We start from the raw sequence: 23644 nt of genomic DNA on the forward strand, positions 1-23644 counted from the left end.
ACAAGAGGCCATGGGGAGTACAAATAAAAGATGATGCCTGAACATAAAGGGCCTGATTCAATCAGTTAAAGTCAGGAGGTTTCAGACGTCAATCAAAGAATAAAAAAGGGAATATTATAAAAATCCTTCTTTTCTATTCCACAATGTATTTCCTCATGATATATTTTGCATTTTAGTGATAAGACTTTAATTCTAATCCTCAGATACTCTATTACTAATTGATATATTAGATAATCTAAAATAGTGTCACAGTTAAGTAGTTACTAAGGAAAAGAATGCAGTACTCTGCATGGAATCAATCTGAATCTGAAATTCACATCTCTATATTTATTCCATTGGATTGAGGTTCCTCTTTCCCACTGATTTACCAGATGTGTGGTTTGGACAACAGTAAGCAGATGATACTCACAGTTACAGGTGATATTATTTAGAAGCAAAATTTATCCAAGAAAAAATGAGACCATAAAAAAAATACCTACTTTTCAAAGAATCTAAAAATTCTGACATATAAGAAATTAGGAGGAATAATTAAAAGACAAACCGTGTCAAGTCTTTTGCTTCCTACATTTTCAAACTAAAAGTGTTGCTCTAATGTTATGGTTTTGAGATAGAAAGCACACATTTAACAAAATAGATCTGTTTACTATGTAAAATCAAGATGTGTGGAGTCCTTAAATATTATAGGAAAAAATCAAAAAAGTAGCCTGGGAAAAGTTATCATGTCATCTCAGCATATGACATTTATCATTAAGGACGGAAAGAGACATTACCTAATTAGAATATTAAATATATATATATATATATTATATATATATATATATAGTTTTATTGTGGAATGTTACTCATATTCAGTTTGAAACTACACATTTTAAGAACCAATTCCTGAAGAACATTGGAACAGTCAATCCACTACATTATCTATTGCTGTGTAACACTAGAAAAACTATACAGACCATCAAAATAAGGCAAAGGATTTTTTATTAATGACCTTGTGTCTATCTATACACAAATGCTCTTTAGGCAAAAGCTGTTTTCTCCCCAGCAAGCCAAGTTGCTATGTTCCTTCTACTCAAGAGCTGATCATGGTTCTAAATGGACAGCATTTATAATAAAAAATTTTATGGACTAGAGTTTGACTTTTCATTAATTTCTTAGACAATTTATCAAAGTCAGAACACAGAAAAAGTGCACTGAATAAGCAATTTAGTCTTATTACAGTACTTATTTAAGCTGGTTAAAAATGAAGGAACAGTTTAGACATCCTTTTAATATCTTTACTTTACTTGTCCTCTGCTGTCCAACTACAGTACATTGTATTAACTAGTTTATAGCTTTATTTTGTCATACATTTATGAGAAACCTTATGATTCAGGAGCTACAAGATGGAATTTCCATAAGGAATGTAAAATTTTCTATTTTTAGTGAGCAGTATGAGTAGCAATTTTTAGCAAAATATCACTGTCTAATTGCTAAAAATACTCGTCACTAAAATTCAGCATTTCATTCCATACTCATCTCAGCCTATTTATATAAGGGTCTCTTTAGCTTAGAAATTTCTTTATCATTATATGTTCTATTGTGAAAATATTCTCTTTGATCTTAAAAAGAAAAAGCTTAAGGAAACCTTAAAGCATATGATAAGTAATAATCATGAAAAATTTCTAATAAATTCCAGGATTCTACTACTTTTTTCCAAAGGTTTTAGCCTGCTGTGCTTCATGCCAGGCTGTTGAAGCAGCTATCACCCTAGCAAAACTGATACTGAGCTAAATGTTACATAGAAAACACCGGCACAGAAAATGCTGCACATTTCTGACAGGTGACTGCTGTTCATTCCCAGTAGTGGTCCATGGAGATTCAATACAGCAACCCCCAAACTATTGCTTACCTAGAAATAGCTGTACTTTCTGAAAATATAGCAAGCTGGTATGCAGAACAACTATTTCATGCACCACTAAATATACATAGTTTTTTGACTCAGATGTATCTAACATCCCAAGAGGACAATAGGTTAAATATTAATCTACTTGAACTAAATGTAATCTGTATATAGTCTGTCTGCTGCTCATATCTATTTAACAGGTAAGAGCAAGCCATCAGGTAATACTGAATAGTGACAATGTGATCAGCATCAAGGTCAAATTTTCTTTGAGGGTAAAATTAAACAGGAGCGAAGATATCATTCTGCAGTGTTGCTGAAAACCATAAGTCACTTAAAAAAAATTGTCATCTCAAACCATGTGAGAATTTTATTTTTAGTCAGACTAAGGCAGAATTATGATACAAAAACGACTTTAGGACATTGCTCATCTCATTCTCCTGTCTAAAAGCCAACTGTTCTTATGACATTTCTATTGTCTTTGGCTTAATATTGAGCATCCAGTGACAGAAGTTACATAGTTACAATGTGTGTTTTTTAGTATGTTACTGTAATTTATGGTAATTTTCTCCTAATGTTTCTCCCTCCTAAATAATGTATTTACGTCTATCATCCCAATTTTATTGCACTTGCCAACTGTCCCTAGGCATTTCATGATTGCTGAAGTTTTCACAATCTGTAAACCCTCTGCGAAAAACTGTTTATGAAACTATGCTTTTAAATTAATATCTAAATTAAAAAATCTTCAACTGGACTGTGAGCTTTCATTAGAAACTTTTTTTATTTCTTTTCACTTCCACAAAATCTCTTAATAAGTAAGAGCCTTACTTGATCTTGAATTTTAAAACTATGTGAAAGCCTTGAAAATGCAGTTTGACTATGTGCCAGTGCAGTATATTAGAGTCTTCTGGAAAAGAAATTTATCTCAGAACTTTGGACTCCAAATAAACATCTATTAGAAATATATATTCTAAATTATATAAGTTTGAGTTCTACTTGAATTTAGACAGTCAGCGGTATTGTTACCTAGAGCAGATTTTGCAACAGCAAAAGCATCTAAACATTTGTTGGAAAGTGAAAGGGTTAGCTGTCTAATCTGTGTAAAAATTCCAAGAAGCAAACATCTCAACTTTTGCTAATGTACTCTTTATACCCTTTCATATATATTCTTCATAGATATTACTTTCAAAGCCAGTCACCTCACCCAACTGAAAACATAAACCATAGTACAAAATTTTGAGACCTGTTGGTAATTCAGTGTTTTTTGTCTAAAGAATTTTGATATAATTCTTCATGAAGTAAGGAATCAGATACTAGCACTGATTTGTTGACATGATTGCTGAAAACTAATTCTGAGAGAGAAATAAAAAAAAAAATCAAACAAGAAAACAAACTTTAGGATCACATGTGAGGAAATTATAATTTTATTTGAACTTTCCAACACAATCCACATTGATATACAGAGGAATGGTCCCAGTATCAGCCTGCCAGATTTCAAGAAGCATTTGGACATGGTGTGACTCTTGGTGTGGCTCTCAGGCACATGGTGTGACTCTTGGGGTGTCATGTGCAGGGCCAGCAGCTGGACTTTGGCAATCCTTGTGGTTCCCTTCCAGCTCAAGATGTTCTGTGGCTCTATGATACAAATTAATATTCAAATATTGAGAGTGGGTTGTTTTTTTTTATATATATTGGACATGCATAATAAATATAATTTTTCAGCTACCAGGAATAAGTACAAATTAGTTAAACTGATAAATATTTTTTGAACTATCTAGAATAAATGTCTTGATTTACTGGGCCAAATAGTTGTCACATATTTTTGTTGCTAACATAGCTTTTTCCTCCCTTGTAAAGGGATTTTCTTTCCCTCTTGAAATAATTTTTATCAGAAATCCCTATATGTCAGTGAGACAGAAACTTTTTTTATCATTCACACATTCAAAAAACTTTAGATATAATAGTAAAAATAATGTTATGCTTACTTTAAATTTTGAAAATTACTAGATTCAGGCTAAAATTATTTTGTATTTGGGCTTTCTTTGATATAGTAAATAATATGAGTTGTGCAGGATCAGGTTTCAACAGTCCCCATTAAATATAAAGTTTTACTATTTGCAATAGAAGTTTAAATCAGATAATATATGATAAGGAGGCAAAATGCATGAAATCTGCATTTTTAAAAAAGTGGCAAAAATTTCAAATTGATAATGAAGCACTTTTACAGTCAGTACATTTTTCTTTGCAGTTGTCAAGTGAGATGGACGTTCTGTCTTTTAGGAACATGCTTAGCTCCTTTCCCTTCCAAAAATTACAAAACCTATTCTAATGGCTCACCTTGGTAACCACATAAAAATGGTATCAAAGTTGTCAATACTATGAGTAAACACAGACTCTCTGAACCACACGCTGTGATGTTAGCATTTATTTTGAAAAGCATTGTCTTTTTGAACTTTAACAGGAATATTTTTAAGAATGATGAACGTTAAAGTAACAGATAAATGAACAAAGCACCTTGTATACTGAAGATCATGATCTGAAGAAAAAATCAGAAGGTAAAGATAAGAAATCCAAGGATTTATCTACTCTTTCCTTGCTTCATTGATTACTGAATGAGTAAACTGAAAGAATTTTAATGTCCTACTTATGTTATATTAAGTGTATTCAATCCAGAGAGATGACAACTAGGAAAAGGAGAAAAAATAAATTTATTTTATTGATTTGTTGTGCAGGCAACCATTTCAACCTGAGAAACACAGACTGCATACTGTTACACATATACAGCATATCATGGAGATTCTGCACTTCAGCATTAGCACACAGCTCACACACTACTGGAACTGCTGCAATTTGTGTGCTATAGACCAGTGATCCAAGATCTGGAACTGAATTCTGCATGCCATTTATTTGTATGCTCTGAACAAAACTGGATAGAATATAAGTTTCATAGAACTTTAAAAATAAGCATATTAACCTCAGTTTAGCTAAAAGTTATCTTAGGTCATGCTTTCTAGTACTTCTTTGTATATATTTGTGATAGAATGTCAGACCTTTGTCTGTATGAAGGAACACATCATTGTACAATATATGCAGTTCTGATAATAGAACCAGAACACCAGTGTGTGTAAATTTAATGTATAAACCATAGTGAGTAATCTCTTTGTACGATTCATTTTAAAATAGTATTTTATAGTTCTTTCTATGTGTAATCATGTCCACAAAAGAAATAGATTGCATCTGAAAATAAAAAGATGGTGTAAATACTAATGCACTTTATCTGAAGTAGTAAAAATTCAAAATATAGCACAATGCTTTTTGACTATCCTTAAAAGGTTCACTGATAAGAGTTTGATGCAAGTGACTTCAGAGCATATTGAGCCACTTGTTTAATCTTATCTGACATAAAATGTAGGTCATGGTACCTACATCACCCAGTAAAATTTACATCAGCCTCAAACTTTCTGTTTGAGCAACAACACATGCATAGAAAAAAAATTTTCTCATTTCAGGTTTTGAGTGTTATATCCTAGCACATATTTTTCTCTAGTACATCACAGTAATTAAAATCAGAAATTTATTTCTACGATGGATTTGTGATACAATTAAAATCATCTTTCTAGGAAAAAGGATATAAAAATACTTGAAGGAAAATCTCTTCCACTAAGAAACTTCTTGTATATCCTGTCACTAACATTTAGGCTTCAATTGGATTTGTCAAAAGATTAAGAATGAAAATTTATTTAGGTACAGGTAGAGATGTTCTTTAACAGCACACTTTCTAAGACAGGGTTATTCAAAAAGGCTACTATTATTTAATTGAGTTTGTTTTCTTGGCTTCCTGAAAGAACCTGTAGAGCAATTGATTCTGCCATGGATTTGATGATTTTGGAGTATCCTCACAGTCGATAAAAGAAAGAAAAATATCTGCATCTCCAAATAGGCAAAGGTCCGAAGTCCAATCATCTTTGTACTGCTGAAATATCAGCCCCAGTTATGACATTTCCTACTCTGGATACTAACCCTATCTTGGTCTCATTGAGGTCCTCTGGATACTCCATATTTGGGTACTTCTGATATTCACATGATTTTTCTCCACATATATATATATATATATTTATTTCAAAGAATCATAGTATCATAGAATGTTTTAGTTCAAAGGAACATTAAAGATTACCTTAAAGATTTCATTATGGATAGATTAATTACAGGCTAAAAACTCTACTTCTTATAGATGCCTAGCAAAGAATCACTCCATTTTTGAGTGTGCACCTTCTATATGCTAAATTGCTAAACACACAGACTTCAATATTTCTAGTTTCCATGTCTTATAATGGAACTAGATGGGAGATCTGGAATTAATTTTAACTAACTTTAGATTTCTATTAGTCTTATGCATGCAAATTAGCCTGTAAGATTCCAATTTATAGTCAACAGAGAGAGATAAATACTTTTGGAAGCAATTTAATTACATACCTTAGGGCAGGATGAATTACATTCTATAAATTAATATTCCTCTTCATATATTTTAGAGAAAATCTACTTGCTGATTTTAAATTCTACCCCAGGTATTTTTGAGTGCATACCTAGGTGCTATCTTAACATATAACTCTTGTAATAAGAAAATCACGCATTTTTTCTATCTGCAGTCCTCATCATTGTATGTTCTGAAATTTTGACAATATCAGTGTGCTTTAATTTCTTTAATTTCTTGAGGAATGATGGGACTGTAACACAGATATACACATAAGGAGTTATGTACCATAAATAACTTGATAAATCAGGAAAAGAAGAGTCTGTAAAAGGGCAATATTTATTGGGGGCAATGTTTTGAAAGCCAATCAATGTCTTTATTCTTTGAGGTGAAGTTACAGCTCTACAAACTCTCTCACACAATAGACTTGTATTGCATCTTTAGAGATATAGGAACAACTACAAAGAACCTTGACAGAGTTCTTGTAACTTACATATATGTATACTTTACTGAACAGATAAGATATTATTAACATCTTACCCCTTTCTAGGTAGGTGACTTATTTACACTCAATACTTACCTTTTAGCATATTACTACCTGAAATACACAGTCACAATAGTCTGTGCAACCATAAGAAAAGAAATATCAGCTGAAAGAAAATATGTGAAAAAGCCATACCCTTGTTTGAAATATCCTACTCAAGAAAATAATTCATGATGGATTCCAAAAAATTTTAATTCCAACATTTTTAAAGTAAGCTAACATTACAGAAGTATTCCCAGCAGATCTATCTATTAGGATCTTACCACAGAAGTTGGTATATTTTTTACATTTACATGAAAATGCTTTATTTTCATCTGTAGCATTTTATTCCTAATTTTCAAACTGTCTATAGGATATAAGGAAGGCAAGTTAACATTATACTTATGGTTTATTAATGAGGTTTAACATACTGCAAATTCAGTGAGGGAAGGAATTACTGAATGGAAAATATTGAAATTAAACAGCTGCATGTTAAAAATATCTTCTTTTTAATATTTAATTTTTTATTATTGTGACCATATGCCTATTGTAAGGTCATATGGAGTTCAATCTTGTAAAGTTACATTACTATTTTAAACTACTCAATAATAATTGGCCTTTGGAAAAGCAAATTAATACTTTGATCTTGAGCTAGGTTAAACTGATTATTTAAAAGTAGGGTTAATTGGAACCATAATGTAAATACCAGGATAGCTCTAAATAAAAAAATGCAATATGAAGGTTTTGAGTACTAGGTTTGATAGGCTCGGAACTGATTTCCATTTATGATTAGTTATTGAGGGAGTCCCAAAAATCATAATTTTGTATTAATCCTGTTATTTCATTTGGTACATAAAATAATAAGCAGGTTGAACTAAACATAAGGATGTTGCTATCATTATTTTCTAAAGAAATATTAATTAAATTTTCATAAAAGAGAATACATGAACTGAGCTTCAAAAAAAATAACCTAACATTTCTGTTAGGTTATCTTAGACCAATATCTAAGGTAAAAATTAAGACAATTTTTAATCTAACCGCTGAGTTTCTATCTGGGCATGATGAAAGGATACAAAACTTAAAAAAACATGGAAAAAAATCTGTTCTTCTTATGCAGAGTAATTAAACTACAGAAAGCTACCTGATTCTTTTCTTGAAGGTGAGCAATATACAGAATATTATATATATTTCTAATATACAGAATTCCACAGTGTATATTGATAAATAATATTAGGAGTTTGGGACACTGTTTCCCAAAAATATCTTGGAATAGCAAGCTGAATAAATATGTAGATCTAATAAAAAGGCCAAGAGTTGGTTTACTGAGAAAGAATGTCAATGCATCTATCTGCAGGCAATTAGGCCACAGCTGTAGAATCTGAAGCAATCATGAAGTGAATGTTCTTTTGAAGTAGGCTGGACTGAATCACTCAGAAATATGCCAGGTGCCAGATACTAGGGCACTTACCATATTTACCAAGGCACCAGAATTGTAGGGCACTGAGTCCCAAGCAGATTTTTGAGGAGGAATGATATTTGGAATGAAAGACTATGACACTCAGATGAAGCAGATTTGCATTAATTTGAGAAAACTGATGCTAAATATGAAACAAGATGATACATTAGAAAAAATTTAAAAGCATATTTCTAACTTAGGAACCCACTCATAATTTTAAAAACAATTACAAGATCTTTGTTTATGCACCAAAGTTATACCAGCATAACACCGCTTCAATTATTTTTCCCCACCCTATTTATGGTGTATGTAATGTTCTTACATTAGGATAGAATACCAAGAGCCAAAGAATCTTAAAATGGCTTTGTTTGGAAGGCACAACTGGCTTCTACCCACTAGATCAGTTTTCTCAGTATCCCAGCCAACCTGACCTTGAACACTTCCAGGCATGGGGCATACCACTTCCCTGAGTAACCTCCCCAGTTATCTTTCCATTCCCACGGTAAAGAATTTCTTCCTAACATCTGACCTACATCTCTCCTCTTATAGTTAAAAACCATTATGCCTTGATGTCTATCTATCAGTGTAAACATCTCTCTACCTATTTTTTATAAGCCACTTTTAGGTACCAGAAGGTCTTCCCAGAGGCTTGTCATCTCCAGAATGAGCAAATACAACTCCCTAAGTGTTAATATATCTATGTGGCAGCCACCAAAATGTGAGAAACTCATGCATGTAATTGGTTCCCATAATGTAACTCATTCTGTGTGGAAGAATACTGTATATTTCCAAAGTGCTGTAGAACTTGTATATTTATTCCATCATAGGAATCTGCTTTGAAAACTCGCAACCTGTGTGTTCTTCATGAAGACCTTAATTTAAAAAATGGACATGCACACCTAAATTTATTCCTGCTTGATTGCTTAGTCTATAAATGTGGTATAGGTGTCCTAACGTTACAACTGCCTCTGGTGAGGTTATAACCCTAGCTGTCAATCCCTCATGATTTGAATAATTCTTGACAGAAGAGTATTCTATAGGTATTTCTGTATGTTTTACATTCTGCTTTTTTAGCATAGGCATAATGATTAGAATACTTTTTTCTTTTAATTACTTAGTTCTCTTCTTTGCAATAACTCGAGATTTCCCACTTGGCAAGATGCCTTCACCTATTTGATAAAATTTCTGTTATGGTAAGGTGTCTTGTGATGAACTAGTAAGACTTCATGGGGAAGGTGGTCTTAGTTCTAGTTCTTATGTCTTACTGCTCCTTTATGAAGGCTATCTAGAACAGGATAAGATCTGTCAGAATCACATATATATAATCAGGTTCCTGGGGATTCCAAAGATAAAGGGAAATCTCCAAGCTTTCTTTGAAATTTCTTGTCCTTTTGCTAAACAAGACCTGCCACTTTAGTTATTTTGCTGGTTCATATTTTGCTATAATCCTTAGTTGCAATATCTAAATAAGTCTATGTCTCAGAAATTGTGGGTGCAGAAATTATTCAGTATCATCACCAAGCTTTCTTTGTTAAGCTATTGTGTTTACAATCAAAAGATTGACTACTTTTATAGTTCTCATGCCAGGAGTGTGAAAGACTAAACTACTACGAAAGACTTAGTCTTTGATGGTGAACACTTAACTTCTACACCTGTCCTTTAAGGAGGTAAATCTGATAGTCATTAACTATCCTGGACTTGAATATACTTTGTTGTACTAGTGATTAAACCTCCTTATGGATGAGGACTTGTAGTTTTTTTGAAAAACACTAAAATGCCAAGTACGGTATTGGAAATCATGTTAAATATTGAAGACAATGAAAAGTAGTTTTTCAATAGCTGTGACTTGCATTTCATCTTACAATCTTTATTTGGATAGGTTGTATAACATACAGTAATTCTTTCCAACTCTCAATTTAAGTGTGAGCACTAAAGTACTATGTAAAGGAAGGCAGAAGTTAATTCCAAGGTTGTGCAAATTTACCGGACATAAATTTTGTTAGATAATATTGCTTTATTGCCACTACTGCATTCTTAAATTTAAGCATATAAAATTAGGGTTTTTTGATGTTGAATCTCTGCTATTCATTAACAGCAAGATGTGCATCTATAAGTTATATCCTAATATATGCATCTTTGATTTCAGTAATTACAGATTTGCTTATCCATCCATGTGAAAAATATTTGGTCAGTATTACTGTCAGAATCTACAAAAACATCACCAGTTTGTGGTGACAACAAATGGCACAGAAACTGACCATCAAAGTTTGCATATTTGGAATTACCCGCTCCTTGCTAAAAATTAGATTCAGAAGTTGATGTCTACTTGCTAACTGAGATATGGTAACAATACTGTTTTATTTACTAATATTTCTAGGACTAGTAATGTGCCTAAACATTTGCTCCAGTGTGATACTGATAAATAAAAAAGTGGAAGGACCTGGGTAAGGATGATGTCCCATGAAACTCAGGGAATAATACAGGGTGTGACTGATCACAACAGTATCAAAGCTGAATTTATCTCATCACAGAGGAGACCAGAACATGGCCAAATTTTAAAAAGCTATCAACAGTTGAGTAGATCAATGTAAATGTTTTCCCCTGTATACATTCATTGAATTACTATCCTGAGTAGTCAGACCAGCAAGAGGGGAGTAAATGTTTCAGTCACAAATTCTAAAATGTCCCAATCAGAAAATTGTATAAACTTATAAATTACTGTTGTTTCTGTATTCTTAATCACCGTCAAATCCCTCTCTGTGTTTCTAGTCTAAGCAAAACAACTTAGTTTGGAAGTTCAATTAAGTTGTCTTTGGAAGCCAGACCTGTTATTTCCTGCAACAGGACTTTTAATGCTGCCTACACTACTGTCCAATTTAAGAAAGTAATAGATGCTCTCAAAATAACCTAATTAGAAATATGTCTTCCTATGTTTCTAGGATGGTGGACTCCTGTCCGCACTACTCCATTCCACCGGTCAGGGTTCTGAAGGACTGGGACACGGCCTTGTCTGGATCTCAGCCTGGGTCAAGGGCCATGGTAACTCCTTGATCATTTACATTCAGAACCAACTTTTAATCTTTTACATTATCTCTTTTACATTCAGGCCCACCAAAGATAGTAGGATGCGTCCTATTCACCTGCGCTGTTTTCCAGAGGGAGCATGGAGGGAAGAGTACAAATGTACTAGGAGTGGACTGCTGGGCACTCTGGGATTCAATCCCAATCCCAAAATCAATACCTCTATCTCTACATATCTTGCTACCATCTGAAATGAATGATCTTACTTAATTGGTGGTATTTACATTTTTTTTCCTGTCTTTAGTCTTATCTGAGCTGCCTTTCACTGCCCTAACTCCCCTGCTCAAATACTACTTGCTTTTATACATCAGTTAGCTCTTCCTGTCTGAACTTTTTGTACCACAGGTAGTGAATGCAAAACATCTACGAGGGCATAGTGCTGAGTCTTGCACTGCTGGTTCTGCTCCCTAAACTTCTCTTTGTTTCACATTTCAAGTACTCAAATTCTTTGTGATGAGCTGTAAATCTTCTCCCAATTTCTTTCTTGACTGTCTTTAATAGACTATTCAGATTATTTGTAACTTTATACAAAACTGCACTTCAGCTGCCTTAAGCATCTTCTGTAGATTTAGAGTTATCCTGGGGGAATACAAGCAATTTTCCTGCTTTTTACTCAGAAAGGCTTACAGCTTCCTTGGCAGATGAGCTGTTTCCCTGACCTATCCTAAACAGGAGAAAATGACTCTGTCTCTCTCGAGACAGAGTCATCATCATCCTAATAAAAATACATTCCTTAAATTTTAATTTTCCTGCTTCTACTTGTGTCCAGACATTTAAGCTTGTATTTTAAATCCAATCCAACAAACTATATTTGCTAAAAAACCCCACGCTGTATTTTCCATTTTAGTAAATATGGTATAACTGGAATTTTGATCTCTCACAGTCTTCCTCCTTTCCAAAATGCCGAAGTTTAGGCAAACCCGCAGAAAGAGACCCATTTTAAGAAAGTTGGACTGGTGATAACAAGGAACAAGCAGTAGCTGTATTGCATTGCATGAAAATTCTATGCTTCTAAGTAGTTTTCTAATATAGTAGAAGCAATAACTGAAAAAAAAGTCTGTTTCTGCACACAAAACTTCTAAGATAAGTGTTTATTGCCATAAGTTGTAGTTACTGGCAGCAAGACAGCTGACTAGGGTCCTGAAGATAGGCTGAGTTTCAGTTTACTACCCTGAAGATTGATACTCACTGTCAATCTAGCATGAGATAAAGCTAAAGATATGTAATTAATTTTTAAGGAAAGATTTTACCCAGAGGAGCTATATACAGAAATTTCTGCATCAGTATTCTATATATTTCAGTTTACATTCTATTAGCCATAGAGATGCTGCTGGTACAAATTACCATCTGAGTAAGCTACTCTTTTTTATTACTATTTTTCAAAAAATATATTTAGCTAGTTCTATTTCAAAACCCTTTGATGCTGAATTTTATCAAGTAGATTATTTTTTCACTACAATGTAGCATGATGACCTTCTCCTTAAATAAGTATTTTGTCACAATTCCAAGCATTTTCTTGCAAAGAACAGCTTGAAATATCAAATATTATGTTAAAGTACATTGATGAAAAATCTTGGAAGATTATATCTCTTTCTTCTTGCAGCAGATATTAATATTTCAGACGGACGGTCAGATCTTTATGCTCTGAAAGTATTTATTGCATAGTCATGATGATATAAAGTTCATTTAGTCAAATTCCTGTGTTTCCCCTAACAAGGCAGTATTGCCTGAGACGAGGGATTGCAGTTTAGTGAGCTGTGCATAACTTTGTGCATAACCTTTCACTCTTTATCCATCTGAACACTCCGGCTGTAGTTTTGCCCTGTTCTGCCTCCAGCAGAGACCCATCAGGTTCTCCAGAGCCTGCAGGCTCAGCAGTGCCGAGGAGAGACAGCAAGAGCCACCTCACACTGGGAATCCTGGGTACCTCTCTGTAGCCCAAGAAATACAGAAGGTGAAAAGTCTTTTAAGATAATTTTACTATTGCCTACTCATATTCCAAAATCACCCAAAAGGTACCCAACCCAATGTCTTTTTTTTTATAATTTAGATTTACTTGAACTAAAAATAGTGCATCAGAAATCGGCATTTTATTGTTATTTAGATCATTCTTCCTTTTTTTTTGTGACCACAGTACCAAATCCATATTTAAATTTATGGGTTTTAAAAAAATTATTGTTTTATGGACCTACAATCACTTAATTTCCTTTCATATTCCATATAGGGTTTTTTCCCACAAAACCTTTAAGAAAATATGAAGCCAATAAATTTCAAGTTTATTAAAAGAGACAATCAATCAGATTTTTAAGCAATCTTTGCCTAAAATAAAATAAAATAAAATAAATAAATAAAATAATAAATAAAATAAAATTAAAAAAAATAAAACTATGGAATTACTTTAGAAAATCATTATTATCTGTAATGAATCTGATAGCATGCATTATTAAACAGTAAATTAAATAAATGAAAAAGAGACAGCTAAGAAAACCTTTGCTAATTTTCTCCTGTATAGAGAAAAAATTTGGTAATATAATTCTAAATTTAGAGTATTCTGATTTTAATTCTTCTAGTTTTAAGAACAATAGAAAAGATTTCTGTCCCATTTAAAATCTGTAATTAATTTTAGATGTAAATATGTTTTTTTCCCATACTTTTCCGGTGAGAAAAAGAAATACCTACAGCTGAATCTGTAAACCCCATTGATTTCTAATCTTTTGGAAAAGGATTCTGTCCTTATGATCCTACAATAAATTCCATAAATATATCAAGTAATTTTTTCCATACAATTCACCTGTGACACTGTATAACTTTATGTGGTCCAGCCTTCTTCTACTTGTGGTCTGTTAATATCCCACCCATATATGTGTAAAGAGATAAAAACATTGAATTGGCTGATGAAGCCTTTATAATCAATTCATTTCTACTGACAGTATCCAGCTCAAAACTACTGTATGTTGCTGATGCACAGTAGCAGGAGCAGTTCATTATTTCTGCTATGGTTCCGGTTCTTTCTAGAGGAGGAAAAAAATTGCTTTAATCAAAAGCTGAGCATCTTAGGATTTACTTGGAGACCTGATTCTTTGAAAAGTCTTTGATTCTTTGAAAGGGGTCAGAGTGACATTTCAGTAATGGTTTTCCTTCTACTTGGCAGAGCAGCTAGTCTGTCTTGTAATCAGGCTACAAATAGTACAGGGGGAATCAAAGCAGATACTGATGTTTAGATGGCAAAATGGCTTACCTGAAAGCTGAAGTATTTTATGAATGGCTTCTGTAAATATCTATAAAAGAGGTGGTAACTATGGGCTTCAACTCAGGATCACTCTGTTTCATAGGTTTGGCACTCAAGGATAAATTTACTCTCACACCCTTGGAATTAACCTTGCAATGTCCAGCCTTCAGATATTCCTTTTTTTTGTGTAATCTTCCTCAAATGTGCTGCACTACACAATTACACACTGGGCATAAAACTACAATTATTAAGGAACTGATTTGCACCTTTACTGAGCTAATTAGCTTCTGAAATTTTGAAAGTGTTACCTGATTCAAATTTCATTCCTTCTGTTATTATAATAGTTATTATTATTAATAATCATTTATTACTATTATCGTTGTTATTGTTGTTATTGTTACTGTTATTATTATTATTACTTTGCCATTCCAGGAGGCTGTTGACTGTGTGGTCACTCTTTGCTTTCTTTCTCTTTTAGGATCCATGAAATTCCAACATAAAAGAATTCACCCTACAAAAACCTCTTGTATTTTACCTCATGTATTGTTCAACACATAACACTGGGAGATTTTAGCTTACAGTGAGAACTCATTTTTATCTAATGCACATAATTAGGTCAAGCAAATGGATTACAGATTATACAAGCAGGGCATTTTGCTATGACTGGAAGAACTTTATGTATCTGAAGTCCTAATAGTATATGCTCATTGTTTTAAAACACTGGTTATTTATTGACAATTTTAGCTTGAAGTTGCCTGCAATAAACTAGCAGCTTTTAAGGACTTAGTAATTTACTTCACTTGAGAACAAATATTTCTTTACATTTATTTCATGTTTGATAACATATTGAATGGTTACTGAGCCCTGAGTTTTATGTAGTGCCATATAGCTAAAATTTATTTGACAATGTTATGGTCCTTTCTTTCTGTTATATCTCTAATATAGACGGATTTAAATATTAGATCACTTTATAGATCTGCACCATTTTCCTTTGTCTCTTTTATTTTTTCTTACATTTTAAAGACATAGGGCTCTCTAATGAATTGAAATTTTTCATTTATTCCAGTTCACACATCAATAAATCAAGAGAGCTACTTCTGAATGCTGTCTCTATATGAAAAAGAGTGGTTATTTGAGATTCTCCCTGACTCTAACACAGATATATGTAACACATGGAGTGGTACTAGCTAAATAACTGAGGTGTTTTTTTAGTCTGTTTCTGAGTTTTACCTTGCCCACCAGAATTCTGTTTAGACTCTTTGATATCTTGCTAATACATCAATATAAGATTTGCATGCATTCTATCATCATTCCTTTTGCAAATTAATTTGAAAACACGAGACAAGCTATTTAGAGAATCTGACTTTCTGAATACAGCTATTTTCTCTCCTTCTTTCATTTTCTCTGTACATTTGTTTTTGAAACACTATGGATAATTCAGATATACTTAACATCTATTAATTAACTCAAGTACTTTGAGAACCTGTCAAAATTTTTTTGTTTTGTTTTGCTTTGTCTTTTTGTTTGGGTTTTGTTTGTTTGTTTGGGCTTTTTGTTCTCGATTAGATTTTTAGATGGTAGAAATGAAAAACGAATGTCATGATTGTTGGTAAATAAAAGGTTCTGCATGAGTAGCTTTTAATAGCTTATCATCAACATCTAATCGAACTAATTGCTGCTTAAGAGAGTGACTCTGAAGCAGCAGCTGCCCCTAGGCAGTACTTTGTTGAGGAATGTCACTGCGACAAAAAGTGCTGGGCTTAGAATGCATCATCAGCATTTGTGCTATAGGCATGTCATATAGGTGGATAGGAATCACCGGGGCGTGGTAAAAGTGAGTGTGCCAATGACATTTGGGTGCTATTAGAAGGATAGGGAGCAAGTAGAAAGACAAAAAAGTCAAAAGACAAAGAAGCCAAAAAATTGAGAAAAACAGCTTTTATGACGAAATGGAAATTACCTTCAATGCTGCAGTGCACCACTGACTTTGACAGCTGAAGCAGCAGCAGAGGGAACTTGAAAAAGATATTGGTTATAGCAATTGTTTTGCAAGAAGCTAAATCTGCTTGATTCTCCACTGACTATATTAATCAGTGTTCTTTCAAAAAAATTAGACTGAATAGAAGAATATTTTCTCAAGGTAATAACAATTCACTTGAAAGCCCAGATCTATGTGTGTGAATGTGTGTCAACACGTCTATATCTGTGACCTAATGAAGCATGAGAGTTAAAATAATTGTGTACTTTTTTGCTTATTGGACTTGTCCTGGTATTGGCCAGGACAGAGTTAAATTTTTTCTGTAGATGTGAGAGGGCAGAGCCTGGAACCATATGGGCATGTCCAGGTTGTTACTCTATAGGAGGTACATCATCCTTGGGGGGCACTTTCCTGGGACAGTGGCATGGCTTGGGGTTGAGAAATGCATGTTGGGAGGGGGAAACACATCAGCCATAGTATGTAGTTGCCAGAGCGTCCTAGTAAGTATTTTGCTTGTTAATCACCCTCTCCTTTGTATACTTTTGTAATCAATATTTTTTGTGCTTACTGCTCATTTTTCTTATCTCATTGCTGTTTCCAGTAAACTGTGCTTATCTCAACCCATGATCTCAGTATTTTTTCTCTCACAGGATGGGAAGGGGAACAGTTTATTGTTTTCTTTTTAGTGGGAGTACTAAATAGGGCAATACTGTTCCTAAACCATGATAGTTTAGGCTGTGTTATTCAAAATTTGAAAAATTTTGTAATTAATATATATGTTGGCTTTATTTAACTTCCCCTTACTAGATAACTGTATATCAAAACTATAAGCTTATATATTAGTATTAATTTAGATTTGTATACAAATTTGTATGCTTGCTCTTCTTCAAATTACTTTTTCTCCTAGACCTTTATTTCTGAAAACTTTTCTTTACTGTTTCATTGAGGTATCAAAGCTGAATAGACCTTATGTGGTTATTACTGTAGATACTGAAAAGAGAGCTTTCATATTATACCATTGGGAAATAACATTAAATATAATTTACATTTAGTAACTTGAGTGAAATGCCTTATATAAAATTGTAGGTTCTGTTAGTAGTGGAACCCTGCATAACTTTTAAGTCTCTGTATCTTGTGTTTATAATATGTTGCTTCTTACCTCTATTGCTTACACATTTCATTTTGAAATAAAAATCATACTTTATGTTACTGAATATAAAAATTTGACAATTTCCTTATAGTAATAAGATGAAAAAATTAAGAGTCAAAGGCCAGATTCTACTCTCATGATTAAGCTTTCCTGTATATGAAAGCATTTGTCTTTATAATGTAGCTGTAGGCCACATTTTCTGCATCAGTCAGGCTATAGTGATGTTTAGTGCCAGTTGCTAGCAACAGGGCGTGTTTAACAGAACTGGCAGTGACAGCTGTTAGTGTCTAAACTGATGTTCCTGAATTGCTTTGAGCCCCTCAGCACTATGACAAGTAACCTAAGCTGAGAGTTTGTTTCATTACTTTTATGGAAGGAAAAGCTGAATGTAGGTGCTCACTCACAACCTGGGCTCTTTTGTCAACAAACATGAGCTAGGTCACAGTTAATGTTGGGACTGAAGCATTTTACAGGTGTGCCAAGCTAACCCAGCATGTAAGAGATTTGGGTCCAGTATGCCTGCCTGTCTTTACCCCTGTCTGAAACTAATCACTCATAAGCAGAACAGTATCTGTGTATTGGAATTAATAAGTCACACAAACCTGTGTTGTGGAGCAGTTTCAGCAGGGACATACAGCTGTATGTCTACCTACATGAGTTTTTACTCATCTGTCAGCTAACACGCAGATACTTATGTGAGCTTTAGCAGCTGGGGCATCAGGTAGATATCCAATTCTCTCAGAAGGCTTGTGCCTCTGCTAACCAATGGTTGCACTCACCCAGGCACATAATATTTTTTCATCTACTCTAGTTAAAACATGGGCTATTTGCCTATTAAAAACATGGGTTATTTCTACAGCTTCTGGTTGCAAAGAATTAGCCTCCATTTTAACGGGGTTTAGAGTACAAGTGTCAGAGGATAGAGGCGGAAGGAAATAGTTTTACTAGCAGATGAGAAGGACTATGGTAGTTTGGACACGTAGCCTGGCTGTCAGTGAGGTGAACAACTGCCACACTGAGCTGCCGTGGTGGAGCACTACTGCCAGCTGAAAGCTTTGAGAGCCCTTTCCTTCTCCTGAGAGGCTTTCTCATTTTACAAAATGCACCCTTCTCACTGAGAATGTATGTTGTGCATAACATAAGCCAAGAGACACTTCAGTTCAATGCAATTACTATAACCAGAGGCAACACAGTCAAAATAGCATAGTCTGTACTCCTTGTTCAAGCATCTATTAATTATTATGTGGATCTTGCAGCAACATCCGACCTTTTTATTTTTGAGATTAGACCAGTCTGGGTTAGTAAGGTTAGCTAAATTATATTGAGAAGTAAAGACAAAAGGGGAAAAAATATACATACAGAGAGAAATCCAGGAACTCAGCTTTAATGCTTGGTCTCTAGGGATTCTACCTCTTCTCTTTTTTCCCCAAGTTGGATGTACCTTTCTATTAAGAGAAAGAGGTTTAATTTTGGGTACCTGAAAGATCATGACATAAAAACCTTACTAAAGCAGTCCATTTTAAATCATCTGCCTCTCACAACCACAGGACAGTCTTCCAAAAACTATCTTGTTCCTTTGTGAGATATTGTAGCTCCATAATCCCAAGGATTATCTGAACTCTGAGTATACTGAAGGAGAGATCTTGCTTCCATAAAATGAGCCCCTGAAGATATTGCATCTTCCCTCCCATCCTTCTCAACATTTTTTGTTGTAACAATCTCAGTCTGCTAATAATCAGGAAGGGGAGTAAAAATTAGATTACTTTCCCTATGTAAATCTGACTGTTCCTGTCATACAATACAGCTCATGAACTTCATTCTCCTTGCATACAGCTGAAAAAGAGCAGTACATGAAAAACTTAGAAAAACTTTTACAGACAGAGTATTGTGTAGATGACATGCAATAAACTGAATGGAAAGGATGTGAAGGAAGATGTCATTAGAGGATTAACTGCAGAAAATAGATGAAGTAATGGTTTATGCACAAATGTCCAAAAACATTATTCACCAGATGATAATCTGGATGAGAAAAAGGAAAATGAGAAGAAAGAGGAGGATAAAAACTTCAAACAGACATTTTAAAAATCTTTAGATTTTGAACGTAGCATAAGGAGGGAATTCCTTCGAGATCATAAATGTGAGAAAATCCATATCAGGGTACCAGAAAAAATAAATTATTTTGGAGAGTGAAAAGTAAGTGAATTATCTACAGAAGGAATTTATGGAATTATTGGAGATAAAAAAAAAAATGGAAGAGTATGCTGAGGTCATACATTCATAGATAAAGAGAGCAGAAGCTTAGGGAACTTTTTGACAAAAAGTGGAGCGTAAATCTATGGAGGAAGGCTGGAGGGAGGTAAATAAAATCCAGGTAATGAAAAGTAAAGAGGAGAAATTTCTTCTTAGTCTAATTATGAACTGTTAAAAACCTATTCATGTGAATCACAGATAGTCAATGTATATAAAGGGAATAACCTTCTTCTACAATGGGTAAGGAAAAATTTCTTTCTATCAGGAAAATTATATTTTATTCCTGTTTCAGTGAAAAAAAACCTCAGACATGCTGTATTGCTACAGGTGAAATCACACTCTCCCAACACTAACCTAAGTGATGACTGAAGTGTGTTAATGGACATTTGTACTTTATATTTTGCTAAAACTGAAAACTATATTAAATCAGTTTGCAAAAAGAAAATAAATGTTATACAGCATACTGACACGGTATGAATTAAGGCAATTAATTCTTTAAAGATGAGGAACAAAAAAGAAGAAAGCAATGATTTCCAAAGAAAACTGATATGATCTTTTGTTCATTACTTGAAGAAATTTTTTATACCATGAGAGTCATAGGGTGTTTTTTCTTATTTGACATTGTGAAACTTGATGTTTGCCAGGAGCAGAAAATAAAATTTATATAAGCAATTGGATTCTTTGAGGTGTTTATGAGCCAGATGATAGACCAGAAGAAAATAAACCCAAATATTCTGTTTCATTTTTAGCATCCCATTTAAATGTCCAAACATTCAAATCCAAAGCACATGAATAGCTTACTGCGTTTTTATTACACTCTTCATGAGACCTTCAGCTCAGCTCCTAAAACATCTTCTTCATTAATTGATTGTTGCTCAATTTTAGTAGAAAAATAGTTACAAGGTAGAGTCAGCTCTTCGGTGTGAATGTTAAGACCTGCAGTTGTATATATAAAGGTCTTGCTTTTTGGCACAGAATACAGAATGCTTTAGGTTTTTGTGTTACTCTTTTGGAGTGGGGTTTTTTGAGCATCTCTTCTTTCTATGCACTTTTCTTAGTATGTGGATTGATTATATCCTGAATACTCGTCCATTATAAAAAAGGTACTACATAAAACAGAGCAGAAGGGAAAAAGCACAGATCCCTTTCAGTCTGAGACAGACACATGAGCCTTAAAACCTAACACATACTCTATTCATCTTTCTCCAGTCAGGATCTTACCATAAGACAGATAAGTATTGAAAGCTGACTGAACAACAGGTTGGAGTACAAAGTTATCTTGTTTGTCTTAGCCTTAGCTAAGCTTGGCTTCCTTGCTAGTACTGAGGAGTAACAAAGCAACAACACAGAGGAAGAGCTTGATTTAATGATGTTGGAATGATGAATGAGCAATTCATCTAAAGCTTCCTTTTGGTTGGGAGAACAATCTCAGACCTGTGTGTGAACTACTCTCTGGGCAGCTGGATAATAGGTCAAGGCAATGTCATTCCCTTCCTGAGTTAAAAACAGTACTTTCTGTACTTAAGAGAGATGGAAGCAAGAAATGCCATATGCATGAGTCAGCCTTGAGTGTCCAGGTGGTGCCATTACTCAGTTTTTGGACACTGTGCTACAGCATATTCATGCACTCTTTCTAACACTTCTCAGTTGTGTAAAAGGGAAACATCTTTTCACATTTTTCCTTTTGAATTTTTAAATTACAGACATTAAAACTTGTTTTTGAGACATACATGTTTTATCAGTTTTAATTTAAACAAAGTAAACAGCAAAAGTTGCAGAAGCTTTCTTATTGAAAGGAAATAAAAAAGTAAAAGGGATTTCTGTCTCTTCAGTGTCAAAGTCTACTTTCAGCAAGTTTCCATGTTAACATCTTGGACACAAGGTTTCTGAAGTGAAACAGAACTTGAATAATCTACCTAGAGTTTGGCTGACATACAAGGCCCTGTAATTTTATTGTTTAAAAAGAAATCATAAGCAGAAGAAAGAACCTGATAATTTTTATTTTGGAAATATACTCTTTCTGATAATTTTAAGTAGAGTTAAAGTCATAGGAATCCGAACATACCTAAATTAATTTTCTCCAATATGAAAATTAATATAAAAACTGTATTCCTTTTTGGCTTAATAAATGTGGTTTGACCTTGGCTGTATGCCAGGTGCACCCCACACTGTTCTTTAAATCCACTCCTCCTTAAAATGGTGGGCTAGAGAAAATAAGATGGAAAAAAATCAAAACTTTTAGGCCAAGATAAAGGCAGATTAATAAAGCAAAAGCAGATGCTTGTCACAGAAGCATAGGAAAACAAATATTTATTCTCTACTTCTCATCATCAGGCCATATCCAGCCCTTTCCTGGGAAGCAGGGTTTCAATATGCATAGCAGTTGCTCTGGAAGACAGACGCTGGCCACAATCAATAATTACCCTCCCTTTTCTTCCTTTCCCTTCATTTTTGTATATAAACTAAAGTCTTGTGCTTCAGAACACCCCTTTGGTTCATTTGGGTCAGATGTGCTGGCTGTGCCTTCTCCCAGGATCTTGCTGCACCCAGCCTGTTGGTTAAGGAAGGAATGTTGGGGAGACAGCCTCACTGCCAGGTGAGCCCTGCTGACCAGTAGCCAAAACCCTGGTGTGTCATTGACTCCTCTCTAGCTACCAATGCAAAGCACAGCTCTGTCAGGGCTGTGGGGAATGTTAATTCCATCTCAGCCAGACCCAATACAATAACAAAGAGGGCACTGAATCAGTATCAACTCAATATCAACATCTTGCATAACTGCAAAAGGGGAAAATTTATTCATAGCCACTGGCTAGAGTTAAACCGCAGTTAAAATTCTGAAAATTTCTATGGACCAGTTCTGGATGGGCTATTAGATTTACTTCTTGGTAGGTAATCTTGCAAATCCTTCTGAATTATTAGCATCATCCATTACAGCAGTTTTCCAGTTTTGCTGTGATAATGAAAATTGCCTTATTGTTGCTATATAGTGGGCTTCTGTATTTATATCACATGTAGCAAGCCTAAAGAAGGTAAAAGCCTCTGAATTTTCTGATAGATAGTGATAGTTCTCACTGATTTATTGACTATTCGTAACACAGTTGCTTCCAGTGCCTTTTAACTCTGTGAAAAAATGTTGGTGAACTGTACAATTGCTTTGCTTATATTACCAAAAGTCCTGAAGAGGCCTCATTCTGGTAAAGCATCATTACCCTCCAATACATATGCTTTAACTTCAGCTCTCAGCTGTCTATCATACTTTATCCATCTTGAAAAAGTATTTCCCAGTCTCTGAACAAAGAGTTTAATCGATGATTCATATTGTTAACCTTGATCAAAATCATTATTTATTTTACTAAAGAAGCATTGGAAGGAAAGACCTAAAAGATTTATTTGATTTATCACTGAAAACTCAAAAACAAAGCAAAGAACATTTAGACATTTGGATAAGACTCTCTAAGGCTACAAAATAGTCAGTATGCTTAAATATTAGAATAATTTTTTTTTTTAATGGAAAAATCCAGATGATAATTTTATCTGGCTCTAAAAAGCATACAAAAGTATGCATCATTAAAAGTACAAAAAAAAAATCATAAAAAACAGATTTCTGGTTTGGCATGGATTCAGGAT

General features: G+C 33.9%; 1 long non-coding RNA gene across 1 annotated transcript; it reads right to left on the reverse strand.

Annotated features, from left to right (window-relative positions):
• Nucleotides 1–3287: 3287 nt before the first annotated feature.
• On the reverse strand, nucleotides 3288–23011 carry LOC140684300 (uncharacterized). The gene is made up of 2 exons (XR_012056374.1): nucleotides 19127–23011; nucleotides 3288–3514 (listed from the first exon to the last, which is right to left on the reverse strand). It is a non-coding gene; the product is annotated as an uncharacterized lncRNA (long non-coding RNA).
• Nucleotides 23012–23644: the final 633 nt, after the last annotated feature.

Source organism: Taeniopygia guttata, chromosome 5 (genome assembly GCF_048771995.1).
Source record: "Taeniopygia guttata chromosome 5, bTaeGut7.mat, whole genome shotgun sequence".
NCBI lineage: Eukaryota > Metazoa > Chordata > Aves > Passeriformes > Estrildidae > Taeniopygia > Taeniopygia guttata.